The sequence below is a fragment of the Xiphophorus maculatus genome, chromosome 13 (genome assembly GCF_002775205.1).
Source record: "Xiphophorus maculatus strain JP 163 A chromosome 13, X_maculatus-5.0-male, whole genome shotgun sequence".
Lineage (NCBI taxonomy): Eukaryota > Metazoa > Chordata > Actinopteri > Cyprinodontiformes > Poeciliidae > Xiphophorus > Xiphophorus maculatus.
Window position 1 is genome coordinate 27,158,414 of NC_036455.1, and position 16,757 is coordinate 27,175,170.

A 16,757-nucleotide genomic window follows, 5' to 3' on the forward strand; every position below is an offset into this window, starting at 1 on the left:
AAACTTTGCTTTAATTCTACTTTTCTCTATTTAATCATAAGAAATCATAGTCAGTCAGAGAGAGTCATGAAGCAAGAAAAGCAGGTTTCCTGGAAAAAGAGGAAGTAAGTTCCAGCCTGCAGATTTATAAAAAATAGCTGAGACTATTCTTTATTTTAAATCATGAAAGTTTTAAAGAATGAAATCTAAAACATTTTGGTAATTTGATAAGATTCAAAGTAAAATACTTATATTAATATTGGTTTACTTGTAATAATATTTACACGAACATTTGTGGGAACACTTACAAGAAAAACAAGTAACTGTAACTTTGGCATCAAATAATTAGAATCATGTATTATTCTTGGTTTCTTTTCAGAAAAACATCTGTAATAACTCACATTAGGATTATAATAAGTATAATTAATAAGTTATGGTTATAAGATCATAAATTAATGATAAATCAGAGAAGCTGAAGAAAATAAATGTGATATAAGTTATGGTTATAAAATTATAAATGAATGCTAAATCAGAGAAGCTAAAGAAAATAAATGTGATATAAATGTGATTTTGACATTGAACTTGAAATGGTGTAAAAAGGTGTAACTGCAATTAAACATCACTGATATGTTGGAGGTAGAGAGTAGGTGAAAGGTGAAAGGCAAGGAACTAACAGGAGAGCAGAGATGATCAACGCCTTATTTAGAGAGTAGGTGAAAGGTTGTGCAGGCAATGGACATAGGAGGTTGAGCAACCCTGAGACATTAGCACAGACATCAGGACATAAGGTCTGTAAGACAGTGATGGATATGAGATCATCTGTCTAAGCAGACAGCCAATGAAAACGCACCAAAAGGGTGGATAAACCCTATAAGAGGTGGGTGCAAAAGAGGAACCTTTTGTTGGATCCTCCGGGCAGCTTCGAGCCAAGATCGAGATGGACAAAGAACTCTGCAGCTGAAGAAGAGCCGGGGCCACGGAGCCGAAGACTGTCCTGCCATGGGGACCAACCCGTCAGCCCCACAACCTGTGGCTTCAAATCGCACTTCTCTCATCGGCTGGGTTCAGACCCCAAAGACAAAGATGAAGACAAAGGCAAAGACAAAGAAGAAGAACTGGTGCCTTTTTTCCTGCCAGCACCAAGTCCTGTGTGACCTCACCATCCATGCGGAGAGGAAGCTCATCGGACCTGCAGAGATCCCTGCCTTCGCCGATCAACATCTTCCTCCTGCTGCAACACCTTCTTCATCATCAGACCTGCGGAGATCCTGGCCTTCATCGATCGGCGTCTTCCTCCTGCTGCAGCACCTTCTTCGTCGTCGTGCCAGGTCTGGGGTTCGAGGCGCCAGGCTCCGTCCGTCTCTCTCAAAGGTTCCCTTTTTTAGTTCTCAGTGTCAGCAGTAGGGAAAGATAGACTAGATGACTGATTTTACTTATTTGATTATTTCTGCTACTGAATTAAGCTGTACTGACCCTTGCAAAAATGCTTTACTAATAAAATATTTAGCATAAAGAAAATCTAAAAGATGTTGTGGACATTCAGTTAATGAGTCACCTTAAAGTTCTTTGATGGTTGTAAAATAGCTGTGATGTTTGATTCTGGAGAGGAAGAGGTGGAAAATGTTTTATAGGTTGCTGGTAGCCCATATGTAAAAAACAACATCCTTGGGACTCGCCCGAGTCACTAAAACCTACCTGGTTCAATAACAAATGCAAGTTGTAAAATAGAGAACGAGCGACCGTTAACAGGTGTGCTCTGTGAAACTAGTTGGCTGTAGGCTGCTCAGTCTGGCTAATTCACAGGGGGAAGAAGGGTGGGACACCTGGATGTTGGCCGTCAGAAAACCAGGCGAATCGTTTCTCGAAACCAGCTTAAACAGAGTTTACTTCAGTTCTGGACAGGGTAAATCCCGGCAGATTTAGGAAACTCAATTAACCCGTTAGATGGAGAGCTGGTAGCACATCTCCCCTCTCAGAAGAGGAAGTAGAGAGTGAGAGAGCAGAGACAGAAGGGAGGGGGGGGGTGTTGCGCAACAACAAGTGGCGCCCAACGTGGGGCATCGACTAACGAAGTAGGAGGGCCCTACCTGCCAAGTCAGTGAAAACAGATGTGAGGATCTGAATAGCTCACTTGGTTTGTTAACTCTTAGGGAATAGAGTTAATGGTGACTGATAAGGCCGTCAGTCACAACCCTTGCAGTAACTGTATGGCATACAGGTGAGGGAAAGCTTCTACTGAGGATAAATGACCGGATCCAGACAGTGAAGCTAGTAGCCAACATAGTCTAGACCCATCCCTGCTTGAAGGCTAAAGAGAGGCTTTGGGGGATAGACAACTCGAACCGACAGAGAGACGGAGTGATGGATGATCACTTCGAGGAGGAAAATCTGGGGAAGAAACCGGAGGAAGCCGGCCGTCCAGATCGTTTGGAAAATGAGGAGACCTCAACAGAACTGCATCAACTTTCTGCACAGCTACGCAGGGCACCCAGGACAGCGGATGGAAGGTTTGTTCATCAAGAGCACAGTCCCATGGGGTTCAGTCTGCATGGATGTAGCAGAGCCAATGGGGACAACAGGAAAGAGAGGTGAGAAGTACCTCTTGGTGCTGATGGACACAGTGACAACTGCTAGAAGAGCAGGTCTTCCCCTGCAGAGGAACTCCGTTCACGTCACAGAAAGCAGGGAGGCGAAGACACTTCTCCTTTTTGCTCAGAGAAGAAAAAGGGAAGTTGCAGCTCAAAGTGTCACTGAAAGCAGGGCAGAGAGTTTGGATTAAAGCTCAAGATCGGCCTGCAACTACGGTGATCAAGCTGAGATTCAACGCCCAAGATTTTGTAAAGTAAGTACTGAACTTCATCACAGTACTACTGATGAAGAAAGGGGTCCATGAGGAAGCAGTGCTCAAGCCAGTTCTTAGCTACAGCGAACCAGAACATTACGAGAAGATGGCCAGAGAATCAAGCACCATGCCATCCTACAGTAGACTGGCCACTATTACAGGAAGGTTGCCGTTCAAAGAACAACTTCAAGGCTTTGGACTGGGAGGGCCGTGAAGAAATTGGACTATGCTAAAGAAGAACTCCTGTCACAACCTGATGGATTAAAATGGAAAAGGATCATGATTACGTATAAAGCATCACGATGCTTATGCTTTTTGCCTTGCTCTGCTGAACAGCCAGAATTTTTTTTTTGTTTGAGGCCTTCTGTCTCAGCCCATCTTCCCTAAAGAATCATCCCACATCCTGAAGAACCGACAGTTCATCCAGCGAAGGTTCCTGTAGAAGAATCAGAGCGATCCAAGTTTTCTTCGACATTCATCACCTCGTGGGGGAAATCAAAACTCCAAGGAGGGGGTGTCAAGAGAAGTGGAGTTTTGATGACTACACTGAGCCCTCTGTGACAACTGAGGATGAAGAATCTGCATCTTCACATCCCAGACGAACCTCTTCTCTTTCCAGGGGATGAGGACGGCGAACTGCAGGAGGGTGATGGACTCCCAGCATGTGAAAGGTCTGACCTCGTGGAGGGGGTGTCAAGAAAATCCGAGCTCATCCCACTTCCCCATGCTGGAGATTTTAGTTTAACAGTAATAATAAATAAAGTTATCTTTAAAATGAATCACTCAAGTGATATCTAGGCCCAACAGTAGACTTAAGTGTCAATAAAATAAATCTGGTTGTGTGTGTTGTTTTTGTCTCATGCAAACTTTGCTTTAATTCTACTTTTCTCTATTTAATCATAAGAAATCATAGTCAGTCAGAGAGAGTCATGAAGCAAGAAAAGCAGGTTTCCTGGAAAAAGAGGAAGTAAGTTCCAGCCTGCAGATTTATAAAAAATAGCTGAGACTATTCTTTATTTTAAATCATGAAAGTTTTAAAGAATGAAATCTAAAACATTTTGGTAATTTGATAAGATTCAAAGTAAAATACTTATATTAATATTGGTTTACTTGTAATAATATTTACACGAACATTTGTGGGAACACTTACAAGAAAAACAAGTAACTGTAACTTTGGCATCAAATAATTAGAATCATGTATTATTCTTGGTTTCTTTTCAGAAAAACATCTGTAATAACTCACATTAGGATTATAATAAGTATAATTAATAAGTTATGGTTATAAGATCATAAATTAATGATAAATCAGAGAAGCTGAAGAAAATAAATGTGATATAAGTTATGGTTATAAAATTATAAATGAATGCTAAATCAGAGAAGCTAAAGAAAATAAATGTGATATAAATGTGATTTTGACATTGAACTTGAAATGGTGTAAAAAGGTGTAACTGCAATTAAACATCACTGATATGTTGGAGGTAGAGAGTAGGTGAAAGGTGAAAGGCAAGGAACTAACAGGAGAGCAGAGATGATCAACGCCTTATTTAGAGAGTAGGTGAAAGGTTGTGCAGGCAATGGACATAGGAGGTTGAGCAACCCTGAGACATTAGCACAGACATCAGGACATAAGGTCTGTAAGACAGTGATGGATATGAGATCATCTGTCTAAGCAGACAGCCAATGAAAACGCACCAAAAGGGTGGATAAACCCTATAAGAGGTGGGTGCAAAAGAGGAACCTTTTGTTGGATCCTCCGGGCAGCTTCGAGCCAAGATCGAGATGGACAAAGAACTCTGCAGCTGAAGAAGAGCCGGGGCCACGGAGCCGAAGACTGTCCTGCCATGGGGACCAACCCGTCAGCCCCACAACCTGTGGCTTCAAATCGCACTTCTCTCATCGGCTGGGTTCAGACCCCAAAGACAAAGATGAAGACAAAGGCAAAGACAAAGAAGAAGAACTGGTGCCTTTTTTCCTGCCAGCACCAAGTCCTGTGTGACCTCACCATCCATGCGGAGAGGAAGCTCATCGGACCTGCAGAGATCCCTGCCTTCGCCGATCAACATCTTCCTCCTGCTGCAACACCTTCTTCATCATCAGACCTGCGGAGATCCTGGCCTTCATCGATCGGCGTCTTCCTCCTGCTGCAGCACCTTCTTCGTCGTCGTGCCAGGTCTGGGGTTCGAGGCGCCAGGCTCCGTCCGTCTCTCTCAAAGGTTCCCTTTTTTAGTTCTCAGTGTCAGCAGTAGGGAAAGATAGACTAGATGACTGATTTTACTTATTTGATTATTTCTGCTACTGAATTAAGCTGTACTGACCCTTGCAAAAATGCTTTACTAATAAAATATTTAGCATAAAGAAAATCTAAAAGATGTTGTGGACATTCAGTTAATGAGTCACCTTAAAGTTCTTTGATGGTTGTAAAATAGCTGTGATGTTTGATTCTGGAGAGGAAGAGGTGGAAAATGTTTTATAGGTTGCTGGTAGCCCATATGTAAAAAACAACATCCTTGGGACTCGCCCGAGTCACTAAAACCTACCTGGTTCAATAACAAATGCAAGTTGTAAAATAGAGAACGAGCGACCGTTAACAGGTGTGCTCTGTGAAACTAGTTGGCTGTAGGCTGCTCAGTCTGGCTAATTCACAGGGGGAAGAAGGGTGGGACACCTGGATGTTGGCCGTCAGAAAACCAGGCGAATCGTTTCTCGAAACCAGCTTAAACAGAGTTTACTTCAGTTCTGGACAGGGTAAATCCCGGCAGATTTAGGAAACTCAATTAACCCGTTAGATGGAGAGCTGGTAGCACATCTCCCCTCTCAGAAGAGGAAGTAGAGAGTGAGAGAGCAGAGACAGAAGGGAGGGGGGGGTGTTGCGCAACAACAAGTGGCGCCCAACGTGGGGCATCGACTAACGAAGTAGGAGGGCCCTACCTGCCAAGTCAGTGAAAACAGATGTGAGGATCTGAATAGCTCACTTGGTTTGTTAACTCTTAGGGAATAGAGTTAATGGTGACTGATAAGGCCGTCAGTCACAACCCTTGCAGTAACTGTATGGCATACAGGTGAGGGAAAGCTTCTACTGAGGATAAATGACCGGATCCAGACAGTGAAGCTAGTAGCCAACATAGTCTAGACCCATCCCTGCTTGAAGGCTAAAGAGAGGCTTTGGGGGATAGACAACTCGAACCGACAGAGAGACGGAGTGATGGATGATCACTTCGAGGAGGAAAATCTGGGGAAGAAACCGGAGGAAGCCGGCCGTCCAGATCGTTTGGAAAATGAGGAGACCTCAACAGAACTGCATCAACTTTCTGCACAGCTACGCAGGGCACCCAGGACAGCGGATGGAAGGTTTGTTCATCAAGAGCACAGTCCCATGGGGTTCAGTCTGCATGGATGTAGCAGAGCCAATGGGGACAACAGGAAAGAGAGGTGAGAAGTACCTCTTGGTGCTGATGGACACAGTGACAACTGCTAGAAGAGCAGGTCTTCCCCTGCAGAGGAACTCCGTTCACGTCACAGAAAGCAGGGAGGCGAAGACACTTCTCCTTTTTGCTCAGAGAAGAAAAAGGGAAGTTGCAGCTCAAAGTGTCACTGAAAGCAGGGCAGAGAGTTTGGATTAAAGCTCAAGATCGGCCTGCAACTACGGTGATCAAGCTGAGATTCAACGCCCAAGATTTTGTAAAGTAAGTACTGAACTTCATCACAGTACTACTGATGAAGAAAGGGGTCCATGAGGAAGCAGTGCTCAAGCCAGTTCTTAGCTACAGCGAACCAGAACATTACGAGAAGATGGCCAGAGAATCAAGCACCATGCCATCCTACAGTAGACTGGCCACTATTACAGGAAGGTTGCCGTTCAAAGAACAACTTCAAGGCTTTGGACTGGGAGGGCCGTGAAGAAATTGGACTATGCTAAAGAAGAACTCCTGTCACAACCTGATGGATTAAAATGGAAAAGGATCATGATTACGTATAAAGCATCACGATGCTTATGCTTTTTGCCTTGCTCTGCTGAACAGCCAGAATTTTTTTTTTGTTTGAGGCCTTCTGTCTCAGCCCATCTTCCCTAAAGAATCATCCCACATCCTGAAGAACCGACAGTTCATCCAGCGAAGGTTCCTGTAGAAGAATCAGAGCGATCCAAGTTTTCTTCGACATTCATCACCTCGTGGGGGAAATCAAAACTCCAAGGAGGGGGTGTCAAGAGAAGTGGAGTTTTGATGACTACACTGAGCCCTCTGTGACAACTGAGGATGAAGAATCTGCATCTTCACATCCCAGACGAACCTCTTCTCTTTCCAGGGGATGAGGACGGCGAACTGCAGGAGGGTGATGGACTCCCAGCATGTGAAAGGTCTGACCTCGTGGAGGGGGTGTCAAGAAAATCCGAGCTCATCCCACTTCCCCATGCTGGAGATTTTAGTTTAACAGTAATAATAAATAAAGTTATCTTTAAAATGAATCACTCAAGTGATATCTAGGCCCAACAGTAGACTTAAGTGTCAATAAAATAAATCTGGTTGTGTGTGTTGTTTTTGTCTCATGCAAACTTTGCTTTAATTCTACTTTTCTCTATTTAATCATAAGAAATCATAGTCAGTCAGAGAGAGTCATGAAGCAAGAAAAGCAGGTTTCCTGGAAAAAGAGGAAGTAAGTTCCAGCCTGCAGATTTATAAAAAATAGCTGAGACTATTCTTTATTTTAAATCATGAAAGTTTTAAAGAATGAAATCTAAAACATTTTGGTAATTTGATAAGATTCAAAGTAAAATACTTATATTAATATTGGTTTACTTGTAATAATATTTACACGAACATTTGTGGGAACACTTACAAGAAAAACAAGTAACTGTAACTTTGGCATCAAATAATTAGAATCATGTATTATTCTTGGTTTCTTTTCAGAAAAACATCTGTAATAACTCACATTAGGATTATAATAAGTATAATTAATAAGTTATGGTTATAAGATCATAAATTAATGATAAATCAGAGAAGCTGAAGAAAATAAATGTGATATAAGTTATGGTTATAAAATTATAAATGAATGCTAAATCAGAGAAGCTAAAGAAAATAAATGTGATATAAATGTGATTTTGACATTGAACTTGAAATGGTGTAAAAAGGTGTAACTGCAATTAAACATCACTGATATGTTGGAGGTAGAGAGTAGGTGAAAGGTGAAAGGCAAGGAACTAACAGGAGAGCAGAGATGATCAACGCCTTATTTAGAGAGTAGGTGAAAGGTTGTGCAGGCAATGGACATAGGAGGTTGAGCAACCCTGAGACATTAGCACAGACATCAGGACATAAGGTCTGTAAGACAGTGATGGATATGAGATCATCTGTCTAAGCAGACAGCCAATGAAAACGCACCAAAAGGGTGGATAAACCCTATAAGAGGTGGGTGCAAAAGAGGAACCTTTTGTTGGATCCTCCGGGCAGCTTCGAGCCAAGATCGAGATGGACAAAGAACTCTGCAGCTGAAGAAGAGCCGGGGCCACGGAGCCGAAGACTGTCCTGCCATGGGGACCAACCCGTCAGCCCCACAACCTGTGGCTTCAAATCGCACTTCTCTCATCGGCTGGGTTCAGACCCCAAAGACAAAGATGAAGACAAAGGCAAAGACAAAGAAGAAGAACTGGTGCCTTTTTTCCTGCCAGCACCAAGTCCTGTGTGACCTCACCATCCATGCGGAGAGGAAGCTCATCGGACCTGCAGAGATCCCTGCCTTCGCCGATCAACATCTTCCTCCTGCTGCAACACCTTCTTCATCATCAGACCTGCGGAGATCCTGGCCTTCATCGATCGGCGTCTTCCTCCTGCTGCAGCACCTTCTTCGTCGTCGTGCCAGGTCTGGGGTTCGAGGCGCCAGGCTCCGTCCGTCTCTCTCAAAGGTTCCCTTTTTTAGTTCTCAGTGTCAGCAGTAGGGAAAGATAGACTAGATGACTGATTTTACTTATTTGATTATTTCTGCTACTGAATTAAGCTGTACTGACCCTTGCAAAAATGCTTTACTAATAAAATATTTAGCATAAAGAAAATCTAAAAGATGTTGTGGACATTCAGTTAATGAGTCACCTTAAAGTTCTTTGATGGTTGTAAAATAGCTGTGATGTTTGATTCTGGAGAGGAAGAGGTGGAAAATGTTTTATAGGTTGCTGGTAGCCCATATGTAAAAAACAACATCCTTGGGACTCGCCCGAGTCACTAAAACCTACCTGGTTCAATAACAAATGCAAGTTGTAAAATAGAGAACGAGCGACCGTTAACAGGTGTGCTCTGTGAAACTAGTTGGCTGTAGGCTGCTCAGTCTGGCTAATTCACAGGGGGAAGAAGGGTGGGACACCTGGATGTTGGCCGTCAGAAAACCAGGCGAATCGTTTCTCGAAACCAGCTTAAACAGAGTTTACTTCAGTTCTGGACAGGGTAAATCCCGGCAGATTTAGGAAACTCAATTAACCCGTTAGATGGAGAGCTGGTAGCACATCTCCCCTCTCAGAAGAGGAAGTAGAGAGTGAGAGAGCAGAGACAGAAGGGAGGGGGGGGGTGTTGCGCAACAACACACACAGAGTCATTTTATAGAACAATCAAGCAACTGTTACCTTCAGTTGTGAAAATAAATGCTATATATTTCAAACTTGCTTTGTAATTTAATATCTTTTATTTGGGCCTCTGTTTTGTTTTTGTTTTTTTAACTCCTGTTCTTTCTGAAACTCCACCTTCAGGAAGTCATCACAATATGGCTCCTCTATTAACCCTTTAACGTTTTTACAAAGCGTGTTTACCAAGAAGAAGCTCCTATGATGAGCTCAGCAGATGTGCAGTTCCACTAGGTGTTGCTAATTGCTGCTGGCTAGTCTGAAGGAGCTGAGTGGAGGAGTTGATGGGGAGGGCTACTCTGTCAGGAGGAAGCTCAGAAGCTTGGAAACTGCAGCTCTTAGGAGGATCTGCGCCTTGAAGGCGTAGTTTTTCAAATGTGAAAGAGTCAAGGTAACACTCCAGGTATGATTTTGATGAGGGAATAACATTATAACATGATGTAAAGCTAAATATATATATATATGTTTTACAAAATACTGCCCCTTTAAGGCGCTCCTCCTGGCTCTGATTGTCATATTATGCTGTCACAAAATCCTGCCAGCTTTAACAATGTAAAGAACCAAATTGTTATAAAAGTCACACACTGCAGCTCCTCTTTTTGAAGATCTATAATCCTGAAGAAGCTTTATATTGATACATGTAATCATGGCTTCACAAGTCCAAATCTAACGGATGTTGACCTGATGCTTCACAAAGTTCTGGTTTTGATAGAAAGACTGATTGACCTAGGATGAGCGCTGCTTCCTCTGCACTGAGGAGGAGACAATGGGACACCCTGACATGAATACTAATGAGCCTTCAGGTGCCAGCTGTAATACGCATACTGTGAGTTGATCAATGTTCGTTTTGGTACGCCTGATTATCTACCCTGAAAGACTCAAGTTCACGCTGACTGTAATACAAAGCAGCATGTATTCAATATCTCACAATACACTCGTGTTCAACTCAATTCAGTTCATTCCAACAGAGCTGGATCAGTTCAAGTCATCCCCACTTCACTTCACCAAACAATGTGTTACAACGGGCGGGTGTTAATTAAACCGAATTAAACTCACTCAATTAATTTCTGTCATATGGGTCCTACTCTCACAGTCCAACAACAAAGAGCTCAGTTTGACCCAAACTGAGCTGAGCTTTGGGACAGTCGATCTAAGGAAATATCCGATTGGAGGAAATCTTTTTCTTATATTTATTTGAGCTCCACAGCAAGTAGAGGGTGAGAATAATTTTTGTTTTCCTTTGAACACGATGGAGCTTGAAGTGGATCCAGGCCTGGGGTGTACTGCCAAGAGAAAGAAGAACAGCAAAGTTAGTGATTACAGGGATTAGAAAGGAATCCTGGAGTTGAATTTACTACCTTCTGCTACTTATTTTACTACCTACAATATAATTACTGACACAAAATGGAGCAGCAGGCTTTTTGGGGGGGCAGTGGTGGACTCAGCACTGAGCCAGGTACCATGACGGACCAGGTAAGACAAAACTTCATCCCACTTACTTCAAGGTGTATTTGTGTTGACTAAGAGCTCACACAAAATATATTTCCAGAAGACTTTTTGTTCGTGTTTTAAGAATATAAACAAAATGAAATTAGTCAACTTCCAAGAGCCCATGATTTACTCGCAATAGAATATTGATAACATGGCAAACATTTAAAGCAGGAAAGCAAGTAAGGTCTTACAAATGGGACTCTGTCGATGTTTTGTCGTCCCTGAGGGCAAATCTTTCTGCTTGTGTCAAAAAAACCCCCACAATTTTGCAATTTAATTCCATTAAATGAGAAATGAAAATCACAGGCGAATAAGCTTGCGTTATTAAAAATCATGGCATTCACTGATGTAAACAGTTACATGAGCTATATTCATAATTCATCATGATGATAGCGCTCATCATCTATCAGCCAATCAGAGGAGACATCAGTATCTTATTCTGGCGTTGGAGCAACAAGCCCCGCCTACTTGGGAGTGGCTACATAAGCAGCATATTGGGTAAACTATTGTTGTTGATTTCACAGAAGAGTGATGGATTCAACAAGTTGGAATGACACACAACTTTTTATGAACTGTGATGCTGTGACAGCTCTGCTTTCGCCACTAAGAAAGTTTTAACCAATAAGAACAAAATAAAGTTTGTCTAAAAAACGTGTTGGTTCTAAAAGGGTCTCTGCCAATTTGACCAATTAGGACAAATCAAAGTTAATTTGGCAACTTGACATCATCAGGGGATTTTTTTGTGATGATGCCAATTGGGGAACACTGATACAAAGGAATCATGAAAAGAATGTCTTCACAGTAAATAAAACAAGGACATAAAAACTCACTGTGCTAGAATGTGGAGCGGTCTCATACGAAGCGGTCTGAGGTCGGATGAAGAGCGCTGGAAGCGACAGCACACATAATACGACTGTGAGCTAGTATTGATTGTTTTGCCTGTTGACCAGATTAAATCCAGGAGTTGCGCTTTGAAATTATTAAAAGACTTGGTACTTATTTCACATGAGCAAAAAAAATCAATAACTGGTTTGGGCAAACACTGTTAACATATCCTTTTTGAAATATAGCAGCTTGCCTGGAGATATTCTTTAACGTCTTGCAATTTAATTTTTTTTTTCTTTTAGGGATTTTGTGGGCCACCATGCATCAGAACATAAATCTGTTGCAGTTATCACAAATCCGATTCAGACTGGCATGAAGGGCTATTTGTCCTCTTACACATTTCTTCTGTTTATGATTTATTGGTCCATCCATCATTTATGCCCACTTATTATTGTAGAGGCTTTTCCAAAACGATGGGGGGAGAGGCAGTCTGGACGGGTCGCCAGTTAACACAGGCAATTCTCATACTTAAATGTTTCATATCATAAAAAAGTTAATATCAGGCAAAAATAGTAAAAGTAGATTTTAAAAAAATGCAGTTTGCAAATGATTATTTCATTTAGTAAAATAAGAAAGCTATCCAAAGCAAACTGGTTGAGTGTAAAAAAGTAAAAACCCCCTCAAACCTTATAACAACCTTAGCCAACCTTGGTGGCAACAATGACTATCAAGCAAATCTAGCTCTGTGTTTTATACATTGCTGTGTCGGCTTTATTGCCTCCATTTTGCAATGGAGTAATTGCAATTGTTAGTAATTTACTCAATTGTTGACTGTATGGTGTTTTTATGACTTTGTGTTTTTATGAAGTAAAGCACATTGAACTGCCTTGTTGCTGGAATGTGCTATAAAAATAAACTTAATCGAACTTGATTGATTGATTGCCACCAACCAGCTCAGTGCGCCAGTTTTCCTGCCTGACAGAACAAGTTTCCTCCAGCCAGCGTTTTGCCAGACCCCTGGACGTCATTTTGACCTGAGCGACCAGCATCAACGCACAGTAAGACATTTATTAGGCTTGTTATTTGATGCTTTATGATCCGGGAAGTTATCATCACACATTTTAACAACTGTTGTCAGAAAGTATGTCATAGAATGATTTACCAAGGGGGACAATTATAATCTTACCACGGGGTCAGGTTGGCTTGGATGGATTTTTTTCTCATTAATAAATAAAATCATCCTATGAGAACCACATTTTAAATTTTTTAGGTTATCTTTGACATCAAAATGTGTCTGGTAAAACATTTAAGTGCATCAAAAAAGAAGTAATCTGTAAGGGACTGAATAGTTTTTCACAGAACTCTTATTTCCAATTTAATTGAATTAGTCTGGAGGATTGACAGCGATTAGGTTTTAGTAAGACTAAAAATTCAGCAGCAAAGTTTAAATGAAATGAAACATTCATGATTGGTGGTGCACTTTGAGTGGTTCATTAACACTGAACGCAGACATTAAGCAGACAACAAAGAGAATATATAGCAGGACTTGGTTTCTCATGAACAGAAAATGACAGGCTTGGATGGTCGTTTGAAGTTGCGGCATGACTGAGTCTTTCCCACAGAACGAAGAGCTCAAACTATTAAACCATTAAAGTTTACAAAAAGTTTACAGTGCACGTGGCTGCATTGTTACACCACATCTAACAATGATTCTTCATGAGCCATTACCCCATACGCCTGCAGAGCCGCCTCACATCACCAAAAATACCAAATGTTCTTTTCATTCACTCTGTCGTAATAATGTCCGAGTTTCCTGTAACACATTCAGGCTCCAAACTTTCTGTCGGCAAAAAAAAACAAAACTGTAATTTTAAAGCCATTGTTCCGTGTCTGGAATCATTCTGATATGGTAGACCTTCATCCAGCTGGAGAGTTTTTTGACAAAGGCAATGGAGGCAATCTTCCAGTCCAGCCACTGTGTTAAGAACCGCTGTGTTATACACACACACACAGGCCTGGAGGGAGGAACAGAATGGATTCAGAGTGCGATGACCACCATTCTTCTTGGTGTCAAGCAACAGAAACAAAGAAAGAAAAGAGAAAAAGACAAAACATGCTGATGTGCTTGGATAAGTTTGTCTGGTTTTTTGTAAAAATCTGCTGATCAGGCTGGACCAAAACACAGAGACATGCTTGAAATGAACAGACACGACACATGAAAAAAGAATCACAACTAACTAAGAGAAACTCAACAATGATGATCTAGAAGAAGATAAATGTAGAGAACCAAAAACAACATAAACTGGGCAGGTGGAGGTGGCAAGAAAACAAAAACAGCCAGAGTTCAGCTGTCATCCTGGAATGGTGCAAAGTTCCAGTGGAAGATCAGGAGCTTTTATTGAGATGACACTCAGAGGTTGTAGAGGACAGCTATGAGGCTGGTGGAGTCTGGGATGATCCTCTGAAGGTTAGCCGCGCGTCAAGTGGAACCCAAGAAGATGATAGGTTGGTGAGCTGGTTCTGACGCACGAGAGCCTAGAGGCTATGGGCTGGTAGCAGCACCGAACACTTGGGAGATCTGGGAGACTGTGGCAATGAAGACCTGGAAGGCTAGAGTTCTAGAAACCTTAGATCTAACCGTCAGCTTTCACTTTGAGAAGAGTTCGTAGAGATGTCTTTTTCTGCCAAACCAAGGAAGCACATTACTATGGCAGTTATGTTTATGAAATGTAAGACTGACCCCGCTTCATAAAAATATTTAGAGAAACAATTTTTTAAGAATTATGTATGTATTCTTAAAAGAACATTACTTTTCTTCCACTGTGGAATTCCGTTCCAGAGTTGGTGTTGAAATCTCGTCCCTGAACTGCCACCAACTAACACCAACATGGTGAAATATGGTGGATTCCCATTATCCTGTGGGAACACTGTTTTCTTCAGTATTACCAATATGACTCTGATATACAGCATGTCAAACAGCTTGTATGTGTAAAACCTTTAGACGGAACATTTTTATGGAGTATTGGATTTAAGCTCATTACCTTGAGGGGCTGGGATAAACAAGACATAAGATGGTTCTGACAAATGAGTTCTGGAATGCTGCCAAGTATTTATTTTGCTTAAAGTGCTGAAAAGCTCTTGAGTTTATATCATTTCAAGTTTGCTCTGTCACTTTTTTTCTGAGACTTTCTTGCTTTGTAGTGAGACGAGACGGAAGATACAAGTTGCTACCTGATTCCTTGGAGAGACCGATATTCAGCAAACACGGCTATGAAACACTAGACAGAAAAGCTTGGCTCAGTCCAAGCTGAACTGCTCAGTGCGCCAGTAAACATCTGCTGTCACTTGTATCTGCAGGCTATGTCCCAACTTCGAGAGCTTCTTGATATGGATTTCTGAAAGAAATCCACCAAAGCTTAAATAAGTCTTTGTAGTTTTTAGGTTTGTGCCAGGTGTTTAGATATCTGTTTCATCCCAGGGTCTCAGAGGTGTGCATGTTTAATGCAGAAAGTTAAGTCTGAAGCAGCAGATCTACCTGCTAAAACAGGAAGCATACCCTGGTATGAAATTAGGCAGACAGTTGGACTGAAATCTCATTTACAACAGACTGAGTAAAACAAAATCGCAAAGCACAATAAATAGCAGTTGTCCCCTTCCCCCCTTTCTATTTATAAAACCAAGTCTTTGCTTTATTACTTAAATGAATACACAATCCCAGCCACTTTCAGATGAATAATAAATAGAGATTTATTGGATGATGCCATTCAATGAATACTCATGTTTCCTCACTTGTTCCCTTAAGTTCTAATAATAAAAATAAAACGTAAACATTTGAATTGTAAAAATTTTGTACACTTCTCACCGTTGATGTGTGTGGTTCTTCAATCACATCTACATGAAGAACAGTTGATTGATGATGGTTTCTAAAACCCTTGTCCTTAGAGGGGTCAGGAGTTGCTGGTGTCCATCTCTAGCTACGGTCCGGGCGGGAGGCGGGGTCACCCTGGACAGGTCGCCAGTCTGTCGCAGGGCAACACAGAGACAGACAGGACACACAACCATGCACACACACACACACACACCGAGGGAGAATTTAGAGAGACCAATTTACCTGACATGTTTTTGGACTGTGGGAGGAAGATGGAGAACCTGGAGAGAACCCAGCATGCACAGGGAGAACATGCAAACTCCGTGCAGAAAGACACCGGGCCGGGAATCGAACCCAGGACCTTCTTGCTGCAAGGCAACAATGCTGCCAACTGCGCCACTGTGATGATGCTTGTGTGTTACCTAATTAGGATTTTGCGATAGTAAGAAGTCTGAAATTTTTCCAACAAAAACAAATGCAGCAAGTTCTACAGGTTGTACACAATTTTTTCCACAGCTATCTTTATATTTCTTTATTTGTACATTTTTTAATTTTAAATAAATAACACAGTCGGTATCCATTTTCTTATTTTGTTTGTAGTGTAATGTATTGTGGGATATCTTGCTGGCTCAAGTTCACAGAAGGATGCCTCGGTAAAATGGTATGAATCGGTAATACTTTCCTTGATGCGTACTTAGAACTGGGACAGTTCAAAAACACAAAATACTCATTCAGATAAACAGCCAAGATTACTGGTCACAGTGAAACATCGCAGCGTTTCCACTGGTGTAGATATCCAGACACCCAGGACATTACACAATCAAGTGTTGGAATTGTCTTCTAGCTAAACTCTTAGAAATTTCTGATTTTCCTTCATAATGCCATAGAAAGACAAAATACAACAGGAGAATATTGGGAACATTGGCACCTTACCTTAAAGCACATCTTAGTAGTAGTAGCCTACATAAGATGATCACTATTTAAGCCATGTAGAAAAATTACACCAGCTCCAGTAAAATATTGTTCTGTGTGCATTACTGCCACAGAATTGAGCCAAAGGCTGCATTTAAATAAAAGTTATAATTCTGAATAACTTCAAGATCTGCTCATTTTGCTTTTTTTAGTGACCTTTTGAACAAAACCAGTGAGAT